The following is a 13,635-nucleotide window of genomic DNA, read 5'->3' as shown; positions in this document are numbered from 1 at the left end:
TTCACATTACACAAAATTCAGTTAAAAAATGCATTTGGATAATATACAGTATATATATAATAATCTGTCTGTTAAGTGTCTAAAAATGTTTTATGCTGCACATACACTGGTCAAAAGTTTTTGAACAGTAAGATTTTTTTTTTTTGATTTTTTTTTTAAAGAAGTCTCTTTTGCTCACCAAGCCTGCGTTTATTTGATCCAAAGTACAGCCAAAATTTTAAAATATTTTTCTATTTAAAATAACTGTTTTCTATTTGAATATATTTTAAAAGGTTATTTATTCCTGCATTTTCAAAGTTTAATTTTTAGCATCATTACTCCAGTCACATGATCCTTCAGAAATCATTCTAACATTACGATTCGCTGCTAAAAAAAAAACAAAAAAATTAAATAATAAAAAAAGTATTCAAAGAATGCAACTGTTTTAAACACTGATGATGATAACAATAATAAAGTTTCTTGAACAGCAAATCAGCATATTAGAATAATTTTGTGAAGGATCATGTGACACTGAATACTGTAGTAATGATGCTGAAAATGTAGCTTTGATCACAGGAATGAATTATATTTTAAAACATATTCAGAGAGAAAGCAGTTATTTTTAAATAGTAAAAATATTTCATAATATTACTGCTTTTGCTGTATTTTAGATCAGATAAACGCAGGTTTGGTGAGCAAAAATAAATCTTTAAAAACATAAAAATCTTAGTATTTAAAAACTTTTGACTGGTAGAGTATCTAATATGACTTCAATATCTGCAATGTTTATTTCTTCATTCATTGTAAATGCAGCAACCTACAGACATTTTGAATGAAAAATGTTTTGAAAGGAAAAACCTGCAGTTGATAATCAAGATAAAAGAGCGGATTAATTTAATTACACAGATCTCAACCAGTCATATCCCAAATTAACTACATGACACATATTTTATATATTTAGTTCGATTTAATTTCCATAGGAATGACAATATTGATGAACATTTTCCCTTATTTACAGTTCAGTCACACTCCAAAAACTGCTCAAGAAAAATACTGTATAAAACAAAAAGAAAACATACAATGTAACGCAACACATGAGTTTGACTGTTATGATGCTGTAGGCCTGTTCATTTCACATAGAAAACTCCACATTTGGCTTTAAACATTCTCCCCAAAAACCTTATTCTTTTCTGCACTGGTTTTTGGTTTCATACTCTCTCACATAGCCTAATTTCCCCAGTGTTCTTCTGATTGTAGATTCAGAAACTTTGACTTTAGCTACAGCAAGGCGAGCTTTCAGTTCTTTGGGCGTTATTTCTGGTTTCTTTGTGACTTCCTTGATGATCTTCCGTTCGGCCTTTGTAGAAATTTTTGGCGGTCGACCACTCCTGGGGAGATTCATCACTGTTCCATTTGCTTTCCATTTGCAGACGATAGATCTGATTGTAGATCTGTGAATTCCCATAATCTTTGAAATAGATGTGTAGCCCTTACCAGACTTGTGGTAAAGAACGATCTTTTCTTTGATATCTTCTGCAATTTCACTCGATCGTCCCATTATGCATTTGCAGACCCTTTGTGCTGGCAACTTTACTCCTATTTTGATAGCTTTCTTATGAGTGGGGTTTGCTGTCTTCAGATGGAGCTGAAGGGTGATCTGGGATGTAAAACCACTTTAGCAAGGTATCTGTGAAAAAGCAAACAAATCAGGTTTCAAATCAGTTTATTTTCCAATAAAATGAGAATGGAGTGAAGTTTATTTATACAGCACATTTTAATACAGATTTTCGTAGCTGCAACTCATTCTGGGAAGTATTTGAAATGTCGATAAAAATAGGCAATTCATTCACTGTTGATAAAATCGTTTGTATAATTGAACCGAATCGTTTAAATGAATCGAACCTCGACAAAATCGACTCCCTCTCAACTCAAAGATTCCCAATGTGTGAGAATTTCTACATAATCGTTAATTTCACCACAATATTTGCAAACAATATCAATACATTAGCAATGCAAGCTAACAGCTTGAGCATCAGTTACCCTGCTAAACAGACGCTGAGGAGAAATACCAAGACATATAATGCTACTAAAATACTACTACTAAATACTACTAAAATAAACTATTAAAATAACACATTTATTATTCACCTGGAACCACGCATTTATGCTACTACTAGCTACCTAACGTTGCCTCAGAAAAATAAAAACAGTTGCCTTCTCGATAAATGAATAAATCTTCCCCTTAGTCATATGTCATGCCAAAACGAAGTGGCTGATAGATAAATACAGATATAAGATCTTACCTGTAATTTTCTCTAATAACGAGCTGTAATGGTTTGAAGTTTCTATGCTGTTTCTCTAGCTGAGTGAAGATGATTGAAAATCATGTTCTTCTTCTTCTTCCATTGATTTGATTGGCGGTAGAAACCCAACTTTAAAGGTGCATGACCGCCACCTACCAGACTGGAGTGTGAAGCTGTATATGACGAACAAATTACAGCAGTCAACATTTGAAGTTGTCCTAAAACCAAAACAATACCTGTTCTTGTCTTAGGACAACTTTGGTGAACTTTTTTTTGATCCACTTCAAATGTTGACTACGATATTCTTTCCATCATCATGAGATGTTTAAAAACATTCCAATTTCCTTCTAAAAGATTCTGAATATTAATATTTACTTTGTCTTTCTTTAGCACTTGAGACATTTCTGTTCTTTCCTCTTCATATTTTCCACATTCCAACAACACATGTAATGCTGTTACACAATTTTACCTCACAATTTTCACACAAACCTGTTGACCCTGGTGAAAAAACCAGCATATGCTGGTAGGTATGTTTTGACGCTGGGATGCTGGTTAGGTAGGTTTTGATGCTGGTTTAAGGTGGTCCTTTGCTGGTTCATGCTGGTCCTTGACCAGCAACATAACTAGCAAAAACCAGCAAAGGACCAGCTTAAACCAGCTAAGGACCAGCATTAACCAGCATCAAAACCTACCTAACCAGCATCCCAGCATCAAAACATACCTACCAGCATATGCTGGTCCTATTTTAAAACTTCTTCTTTTTGGTTTCTGTCCCTCATTCTGCCTACACCAACTTTTATTTATTAATTAATGTAATAATATTATAAAGATGCCAACCCTTATCATTTAGATGCCAGTATTGTTGCCATTTTTCCATAATTTGAGATTTTATAATACTCCTTCCGTTGGCTCTACTTAATGGGACATTTAAAATACAGTTTGTCATTTTAATGACAATTTAGTCATCTTATCAACCGTTTCATTCTCTTCAACTCCTACATGAGCAGGAACCCAAACAAAGCCGACGTTCAAGCTCTTCCCATGTAAACAGAATATGATCTGATGAATTTCTTAATGACATCTAGTCTGTTGCAACTGCATTATTCACATTATGTTCCTGTATCCAGTTTAAAGCTATTATTGTAGCTTATAAGTTGTCTTATTGAAGAAAATATATACTGCCGTTCCTGTGCATCCTGTCTCTTGGTCTTTTGAGCTGCTGAGAATACCATTAGCCTAACTTACCCATAAATTGCTGTTTAATGTAAATTTGTGCTAATAAACTTTTAGGTATCTGTATGTAATTATCCCTTATTTGTTACTTAATATTTAAATCTATTATTAGTATCACAAATAACCATGGGAGACCCTGACAGGTACATCTCGGAGACGTCTATTTAACGTCTGCATTTACATCTGCAAGATGTATTTTTTAGATTGTTTGCTCATCTGCAATACGTCTATAGGACGTTTCCTATCAGATGTCAAATAGACATCTGTTAGATCTCTTTAAGATGTTTATGATTTAGAATGTATGTAAAATTGACATCTCATAGATGCTTGTAAACAGCAGATGCTTTCCAGATCAAGTGATCTTTAACAGACATCTTGCAAAGGTACGTGTGCTATCTGGGGAATGTCTGAAGAGCAAAATGTTGAGCTGTACTGCAGAAGACACAACCCTTCATTTTATATTTTTTTATATTTATGTATATATTTTATATAGTCTAAGTCTCTTTATGCATAAAGGCATCTTTCCTGTTTCTACTTGTATTGCCGCTGCTGGGGATGTTTTAAAAGCTCCAGCACATGTTCTTAATGCTTGTGCCTGCTCCACATTCAGCTTCTTAAATCGAATGTCTGCAGCAAGCAAATAAGCTATATATCAAACATCAAAATCAAAAGAGGCTCTTATGGCTGAAATACATATTTAACATTGCTGTTTTAGTTTTGGAAATCCTGTAGAGAAAATTAACCATTTCACGCCACATCGACCCCCTAGCATCCGCCAACTTTAACGCCCATATTCACATAGAACTTATAAATTAGTATATTTTTATTTAATTTATTTTCTACGTACCTCCGGGTAAAATCTGAATCTGCTACTAACTATAATTTAATGACCATAATCGCTTTAGATCTTGTGAGTGACATCTTAGCAAATCAGAAATTTTTAAGGGCAGAATAAAATGTTTTGTATAATTTATTTGGAAATGTGTTAGCAACCTGCCAACAGACTCAGAAACACTGGTCTTACTGTAAGTTGTTGCAATTTGTGCCGTTTACCACAAAGTGGCAATATTTAGTTTTAAATGGATTAGAAATAAGCATTTACAGTGCTCCTGTTAATGCAGTGATTTTACGACATTTCATAGGAAACAATGCTCATCTGAATTTTCCCTTCATGTTTCCCTTCTGTTTGAAAGACAGGGGTCCTGTTAGATCTGTCGTAAACCAAATTCTGAACTCCACACAAAGAATATATATTGGTGGCAATGTGCTGCTGTGGGGATGCCTTGCTGATTTCTGTTCTCTACCAGAAAATCATAAATGAGAAGGCCTAGTAAAGTTGTGCTCAAGCACAACTGCATTATTCAGGATGACAAGGATCCAAACCAAAAGTAAGTAAACACCTAAATGGCTCAAAGAAAGCAAAATTAAAGTCCTGACTTGAACCCAAATGAGATGCTGGACCTTAAACGGGGCGTTCTTGCTGGAAAACCCCTACAACTAAACTGAAATAGAGAAATTCTGCAAAGACGAACAGTCCACAATTCCACCATAGAGCTGTGAAAGACAAATCTCCAATTATCTTAAGTTAAGCTGAAGTTATTGCTGCTAAAGGTAGCACAACAACATTTTAAATTTCCAGATTTTATACTGTATCTAAAAATATGGAAAGAGAAAAGAAATCAGGAGGAGGACAAATAAATTTTCACAACACTGTACATTATATTAGCACTCTACGTAATGTTTCCACAAGAACTTGAAACATGACTTTTAGTATAGAAAATAAACAATAAAAACCCATTAATGCTTACACACTTTTCTACAGATGTTCCATTTTAGGCCCCAACAAAGTCATAACCCAAGCAATTGATATGACAAACATTTGACATGCATGCTTTTTTTTTATTATTTGTTTACAATAGTAATACTGACAAACATTTCTGGTGTTTTGCTGTCAGGCCTCATACAATGAGATGAACAAAAATATTACTGCAAGTCTTATTGCACAGAACCACTTTAGTGAGTAAACAAAATGATATGTATATTGTATAAACTGTACATAAAAATATATTCATGCCTGACACAGCAATACGTAAAACAAATACGGTGCCAGAATTAAATACAAGTACAAAATAAAGCCTATTAGAAGTGTAACACTGGTGGCAACATGTTTTTACAGTGGATTGTTGTGCCTGTTTCTTTACAAAATAAAAACTTCGACTTCTGCCACTTCTGTCTTTACAAGATTTTCCTCAAAAACGTGAGCGTCTTCTTGTAGCTTCTTCTCTGACAAGAGATGAGCATTTATTTTCTTCTTTTTCTGCAGTGATTTTCGCCTCGACACTCTCTCACGATGCCTGATTCGGTTCAGTCTCTTCCTGATCGTGGATTCATGAACTTTGACTTTAGATAACGCAAGAATAGCCTGCATCTCTTTAGATGTTATTTCAGGGTTTTTTGCAACTTCCTGGACGATTTTACGTTGCGCCCGCAAAGAGATTTTAGACGGTCGACCACTCCTAGGAAGATTCATCACTGTTCCCAGCATTTTCCACTTGCAGATTATGGATCTGATTGTGGAGCGGTGAACTCCCATAATCTTCGAAATGGATTTGTATCCTTTACCTGCCTTATGGTAGAAAATGATCTTCTCTTTGAACTCTTCAGGAAGTTCATTTGATCGTGGCATTATGCATTTGATGAATCTTCACAGGATGATCCAGGTTTACAGTAGAGCCCAAACACAAAGCATCTGTGAGAAAGCAAATAACAAAGCAGGTTTTGGTTCTCGTAACAGTAAATTACTAAACCAACTCTGGTTTTACAGCAGGGGAAATAAACAAGGAGTGGTGTCAAACTGCTTATGGTGACATAAGCCATTTAGTTGGCTGAAGAGGACATTGACATTTACTTTAGATTACTTTATAAATTTTGGACACCTTTATACATTTATAGACACCTTCTTAGTTCAAGGCTAGACTTTCTGACCTAATAGCCATTCATTAACTGTCCAGCAAACTCAAATACAATTCTGTCTGTTCACCATTTTATCTACTAAAGTCAAATTAGGGTAAAAACAGTTAACACCTAGAGTTAAAAGTAGGCTTTTCTCTTTCAGAGGGGTCAAGGCAAAGAAAATTTAAGGTAAATGTGCATCACATTTCTCTACTTTTGCATTAAATCACTGTGGGCAGGATAAAAAAAATGTAATGAATGCTTTTAAGACAAATGCAATGCTGGTTAGCTACAAGAACCTGGTAAAGTGACGCGTAGGGCATATTAATGCAAAGTAAACGACTGATATACAAAAAAAAACAACATGTATTATTCACAAACTCCTCTAGCGTGGCTAAGCTTTTAATGTATGTTGTAAACGGCCACTTATTCGGTCAAATATCCCTTGCTAGGCATATATTATCCTGAAACCTGAGTGGCTGACACGTATTTAATCTTACCCGTGTGCAATGCAGAGCTGTAAGAGGTGTTGAGGTCTTTGCTCTCTGCAGCTGGAGATTATTGGCATAGGAATTCCGTAGAGCGAGTGAAGCGTCATACGCCACAATGCAGAGAAATACAGCGACATCTAGTGTTCACTGAGAGATACAACAACATTTTTGACTCCAGGCTCCCCCATTGTTTACACGAATATGAGAATATTCGAAGGCGCTTGACTTTCAAGTTGATTTCTATGAAAGCCCGTTTCTGCCACTGAATAAAAAAAAAAAAAAAAAAAAAAAAAAAAAAAACCAAGAAGTTATTGCTACTTTTTAATCTCACAATTCTGACTTTATTTTTCAGAAATGCGAGTTCATATTTCGTAATTCTGACTTTTTTCTCAGAATTGTGAGATATAAACTTACAATTGCGAGTTATAAAGTTAGAATTGCGTGATATAAACAATGCAATTCTGAGAAATAGTCAATTCTGAGTTATAAAGTCAGAATTGCATGATATAAACAATGCAATTCTGAGAAATAAAGTCAGAATTGTGTGATTTAAACTAACAATTACGAGTTATAAAGTCAGAATTGCATGATATAAACAATGCAATTCTGAGAAATAAAGTCAGAATTGTGTGATATAAACTCACAATTCTGAGAAATAAAGTCAGAATTGCATGATTTAAACTAACAATTACGAGTTATAAAGTCAGAATTGCATGATATATACAATGCAATTCTGAGAAATAAAGTCTGAATTGTTTGATTTAAACTAACAATTACGAGTTATAAAGTCAGAATTGCATGATATATACAATGCAATTCTGAGAAATAAAGTCTGAATTGTTTGATTTAAACTAACAATTACGAGTTATAAAGTCAGAATTGCATGATATAAACAATGCAATTCTGAGAAATAAAGTCAGAATTGCGTGATTTAAACTAACAATTACAAGTTATAAAGTCAGAATTGCATGATATAAACAATGCAATTCTGAGAAATAAAGTCAGAATTGTGTGATTTATACAATTGCGAGTTATAAAGTTAGAATTGTGTGATATAAACTCACAATTCTGAGAAATAAAGTCAGAATTGCATGATTTAAACTAACAATTACGAGTTATAAAGTCAGAACTGCATGATATAAACAATGCAATTCTGAGAAATAAAGTCAGAATTGTGTGATTTATACAATTGCGAGTTATAAAGTTAGAATTGCGTGATATAAACTCGCAATTCTGAGAAATAAAGTCAGAATTGTGTGATTTAAACTAACAATTACGAGTTATAAAGTCAGAATTGCATGATATAAACAATGCAATTCTGAGAAATAAAGTCAGAATTGTGTGATTTAAACTAACAATTACGAGTTATAAAGTCAGAATTGCATGATATAAACAATGCAATTCTGAGAAATAAAGTCAGAATTGTGTGATATAAACTCACAATTCTGAGAAATAAAGTCAGAATTGCGTGATTTAAACTTAAACTAACAATTACGAGTTATAAAGTCAGAATTGCATGATATAAACAATGCAATTCTGAGAAATAAAGTCAGAATTGCGTGATTTAAACTAACAATTACGAGTTATAAAGTCAGAATTGCATGATATAAACAATGCAATTCTGAGAAATAAAGTCAGAATTGTGTGATTTATACAATTGCGAGTTATAAAGTTAGAATTGCGTGATATAAACTCGCAATTCTGAGAAATAAAGTCAGAATTGCATGATTTAAACTAACAATTACGAGTTATAAAGTCAGAACTGCATGATATAAACAATGCAATTCTGAGAAATAAAGTCAGAATTGTGTGATTTAAACTAACAATTACGAGTTATAAAGTCAGAATTGCATGATATAAACAATGCAATTCTGAGAAATAAAGTCAGAATTGTGTGATTTAAACTAACAATTATGAGTTATAAAGTCAGAATTGCATGATATAAACATTGTGAAATATAAACTCGCAATTCTGTGAACAATTTTTTTCTCCTCAGAAATGGACTTATAACTTTATATATCAATTGTGAGTTAGTTTATATCCCGAAATTCTGACTTTATAACTCGCAATTGTGCGTTTATATCTCACAGTTCAGAGAAAAAAGTCAGAATTGCCAAAATGTAAACTCGAAATTGCGAGAAAAAAAAAGTCAGAATTGTGAGATAAAAATCGCAATTAACTTTTTTATTTAGTGGCAGAAACAGGCTTCCATAGATTTCTTGTGTAAAGATTTAGGAATAATTTTTACAAATGTTTTTACTCATTTTATTCACTACACATCTTCTTTACTTCAAAAGCTGTATTTTTCCACTTCTTTAAAGAATGTTTTCACAATGCGTCGTGAAATCAAACGGCCATATTGGCGGTAGCGAATGTAAACAATGCCAATGTACCGAACGAAACTGGCATATTTTACTGATTATCGCTGCTGAAAATGGTCAGTTATTGTCATGTTTTGGGCTGTACTAATTGGTCGGATTTGGAAAAACATTTGAAGTACTATAGACTGCCAAAAGTTATAACAAATCAAGGAAAAGAGTGAAAAAAAAAAACTGTTTTAGGAACAAAAGGCATTTGAGGTTAGCCAAAGTGAACCAGTATTTCCAGGCCAAGAATCGACAATTTGTGTTTGTTCTTATCATTTTCGGTGAGGAAGGTGAAACATTAGGTTGATATCTTAATTAATACTGCTTGCGTAGATCTTTACCACCTATTAACCTTAGTTTGTCAAAATATTGTGCCTTTTTCTGCTTACTAAGACATTCTCTATATAATTTAGTAGCTTCCACACATTTTTTCCCAAGGTGTGGACAGCATAAATTAGCAGAACAAAGTATTCAGGAGTACATTAACCATGCTGTTAAGTTCGAGTATCGCCAATGTGGCTGTGCATCTGGGTGACTGACCAAATCATGACGTAAGTGCTAACCTGCATTTTTGTTGTTGTGTCTTGTGTTGCTGGTCAAAGACCAGTATAAACCAGCAAAGGACCAGCATAAACCAGCAGTAAAACATACCTAACCAGCATCCCAACATCAAAACATACCTAACAGCATTTGGTGTGTTTTTCACCAGGGTTATAAACATGCCTTAGAAAAAAAACATTTCAGGTGCGCATCTTAAGACAAAACAAAGGCACTGATATATTATTAAAAAGTTAGCACACCCTATTGAATTCCATGGTTTTCCGTATCAGGACATCATTAAAAAACTGGTCCTTGGCTGGTCTTAAAATTTCGAAAATAAAACCTCAGATGAACAACAACACATGGCAAAGTTAGGACACCCTTACTGTTAATATTGGAATTAAGAGGGTAAATAACAGGCAAGCACTGCTAATCAAATACCTTTGATTAACTGATCATCAGCAAGTCTGAGCACCTCTATAAAAGCATAAGCTTTGGCAGATTGCTGGTCTGGAGCCTTCAGGTGTGTGTGAACACAATGCCAAGGAGGTAAGACATCAGCATTCATCTTAGAGAAGCAATTGTTGCTGCCATCAATCTGAGAAGAGTAATACGGCCATTTCCGAACAATTTGAAGTTTATTTACAAGTGGAAGACATTTAACAGACATTTCTCCTTCCAGGAGTGGACGTCCCAAATTCACCCCAAGATCAGACCGTATAAAGCTCAAAGAAATGGCAGACAACCCAGGAACTACACCTCAAACTCTACAGGCCTCAGTTAACATGTTAAATGATAAAGTTCATGACAATACAATTAGAAAAATATGGGACAAAAATGCCATGTTTGAAAGGCTTGGCAGAAGAAAGCCTCTTCTCTCTAAAAAAACCCCATTGCAGCACAGTTTAGGCAAAGTTGCATCTGAACAAAACACAAGTCTACGAAAATGATGTCCTTTGAACAGACGAGACCGAAGTGGAGATGTTTGGCCATAATGCACAGTGCCAAGTTTGGTGAAAAACTAAAGAGCATAACAGCACAAACACCTCATACCAAAAGACAAGCATGCTGGAGGAGGGCTAATAATCTTGGGCTTGTTTTGTAGCCACAGGACCTGGGCACCTCACAGTCATCGTGTTGGCCATGAACTCCTCTGTATATCAAAGTATTCTAGAGTCAAATGCGAGGGCATCTGTTCAGCATCTAAAGTTGGGCCAAAATTGGGTCATGCAACAGGGCAATGCTCCCAAGCACACCAGCAAATCTACAACAGAATGGCTGAAAAGAAAAGAATCAAGGTGTTGCAATAGCCCAGTCAAAGTCCAGAGCTCATTCTGACTTAGCTAAATGCTGTGGTGAGAGCTGTGCATAAGCAAATGCCCACAAACCTCAATGAACTGGAGCAACGGTGAAAAGAAGAGCGGTCCAAATTCCTCCAGAACCATGTGAGAGACTGATAAAGTCACACAGAAAATGAATGCTTCAAATTATTACTGCTAAAAGTGAATCTACAGGCAATTGACTCATAGGGTGTCCTAACTTCGTCACACGTGGCCTTTCCCTCTTGGCTGTATTTTTCTTAAATAAATAACGACACTGTGTGATAATGTCATGTGATGATGTTTATCTGAGGATTTATTTTCCAAATTTTAAGACCTGCCAAAGACCAGATAATTTTTTATTATGTCCTGATATAAAAAACCATGAAATTCAATAGGGTGTCCTAACTTTTTCACATGACTATTTTAAGATCAGTCAGTGCAAGTTTCTTCCAGCTGAAACAGCTCATACTTACTTTTTAGTCTGGGACTAGACTTAAGCTTTGTCTGTGAAACCGGGGATAGCATTTGACAATAATCCAGGTTTAAGACATAACACAAATGTAGTTGAATTTTGAATAAATCACATGACAGTTATTTGACATGCATGTTTTTAACTTATATTTTATTTCCTTTGCATAGGAACAGTAATATAGATGAGTATTTTTCTTATTTTTTCAGTCAGGCCTTATTCAGTGAGTACTCATACCTGACACAGCAAAATATAAAAAAATATGTCACCATAAGTAAATACAGATACAAAATACATTTTTTTAATACTTGCTGTCTGTTAGTTTTACACTGGACATGATGGGCCTCTTATCAGATTAAGACTTCCACTTCTGCCACTTCTGTTTTTAAAATATTTTCCTCAAAAACTTGAGAATCTTCCTGGAGATTATTTTTGAACAAGACACAAGCATGCATGTTCTTTTTCGGCATAGTTTTTCGCTTCGATACCATCTCGCCTTTCCTAATTTTGCCCAGTCTCCGTCTGATTGTAGAGTCATGAACTTTGACTTTAGCTGAAGCAAGAGAAGCCTGCAGTTCCTTGGACGTTATTTTGGGTTTCTTTGTGACTTCCTGGATGATTTTGCGTTGTGTCCGTGGTGAAATTTTTGTGGGTCGACCACTTCTTGGAAGGTTCATCACTGTTCCATGTGTTTTCCATTTGGAAATTATAGTTCTGACAGTGGATCGATGCAGTCCCATAATTTTAGAAATAGCTTTGTAACCCTTACCAGACGTATGGTAAAAAATTATCTTTTCTTTTACATCTTCTGGAAGTTCCTTTGATCGTGGCATTATTGCTGAATCTTTGTGCTGGATGTAGTGAATATGGATCAAAATCAGGTGGATTTTGAGCAGTGCTTATTTTGGGTCACTGTAGTTCCCAAGCGCTTTTGCAAGGCATCTGCAAGAGTTTAAAAAAAAAAAAGTTATTTACACTCAATATCTGCTAGTTCTGTTTTAAAGACCCATTTAGTGACATTAAAAAGACTTGGTGTGAACTATTTAGACAAACACTTGTATATTAGTTATTTAGTTTATAATTTAACATACAAAACCCAAACTTTTGAATGGTAACATTACCTTAAAACACCATCAAAATGTTCTTAATAAGTCAACCTCAATCAAAAGAGGTTTCAAAATATGTGACCCTGATCCACTAAGTAGCACTGGTATATTTGTAGCAATAGCCAACAAGAACAATACATTGTAAGAATCAAAATGATCGTTTTTTCTTTTATGCCAAAAAATCATTATGATATTAAGTACAGAACATGTTCCACGAAATTACCGTAAATATATCAAAACTAAGTTTTGTTTAGTAACATGCATTGCTAAGAACTTTGGATTTTAATTTTCTTAATATTTAGATGATTTTTTTTTTTTTTTTTTTTTTCAGATTCCAGATATTCAAATAGTTGAATCTCAGCCAAATATTGTCCTATCCTAACAAACCAATGGAAAGCTTATTTATTCAGCTTTCAGATGTACAAATCTAATTTTTTTTTAAAACATTACCCTTATGACTGGTTTTGTGATCCAGGTTCACATGTATGAAATATAAACACAAACAACTACATTGTTTTTAGCAACAGCACTTAAGCAAGCGGTTGGTTAACTTCGATCTCCACCGTAACTGACACCAGAAACGACTGACACCCAATAAAACTAAACAAGCAATGAATAAATAAGCTAAACAATCGTCGTAGTCAACGCAGTTTGAGGTAAAACGATAACCTATTCACATAATCGTTTCTTCTTTCTGTAACTACATGTTCTAATTACATGTAACATGTCCTCCCAAAAGCTACACAAAAACATTAAGACTAATCTTACCAGGCAGGTATGTGTCCCATAAGTTGAAAACATCCGAATACAAGACGCATTTTGACGCCAAATGTAAACGCAGCCGAGATGCTCTGGCAGCTGACTAAATTCCGTT

General features: G+C 34.4%; 1 long non-coding RNA gene across 1 annotated transcript; it reads right to left on the bottom strand.

Annotated features, from left to right (window-relative positions):
• Nucleotides 1–5,255: 5,255 nt before the first annotated feature.
• Nucleotides 5,256–13,635, bottom strand: LOC127155871 (uncharacterized). Its single transcript, XR_007825653.1, has 3 exons — nucleotides 13,530–13,635; nucleotides 11,253–12,597; nucleotides 5,256–6,264 (listed from the first exon to the last, which is right to left on the bottom strand). It is a non-coding gene; the product is annotated as an uncharacterized LOC127155871 (long non-coding RNA).

Source organism: Labeo rohita, chromosome 24 (assembly GCF_022985175.1).
Source record: "Labeo rohita strain BAU-BD-2019 chromosome 24, IGBB_LRoh.1.0, whole genome shotgun sequence".
In the NCBI taxonomy this organism is placed as follows: Eukaryota; Metazoa; Chordata; class Actinopteri; order Cypriniformes; family Cyprinidae; genus Labeo; species Labeo rohita.
The sequence above is the reverse complement of the archived record's forward strand: the minus strand, read 5'-3'. Positions and strand labels throughout refer to the sequence as shown.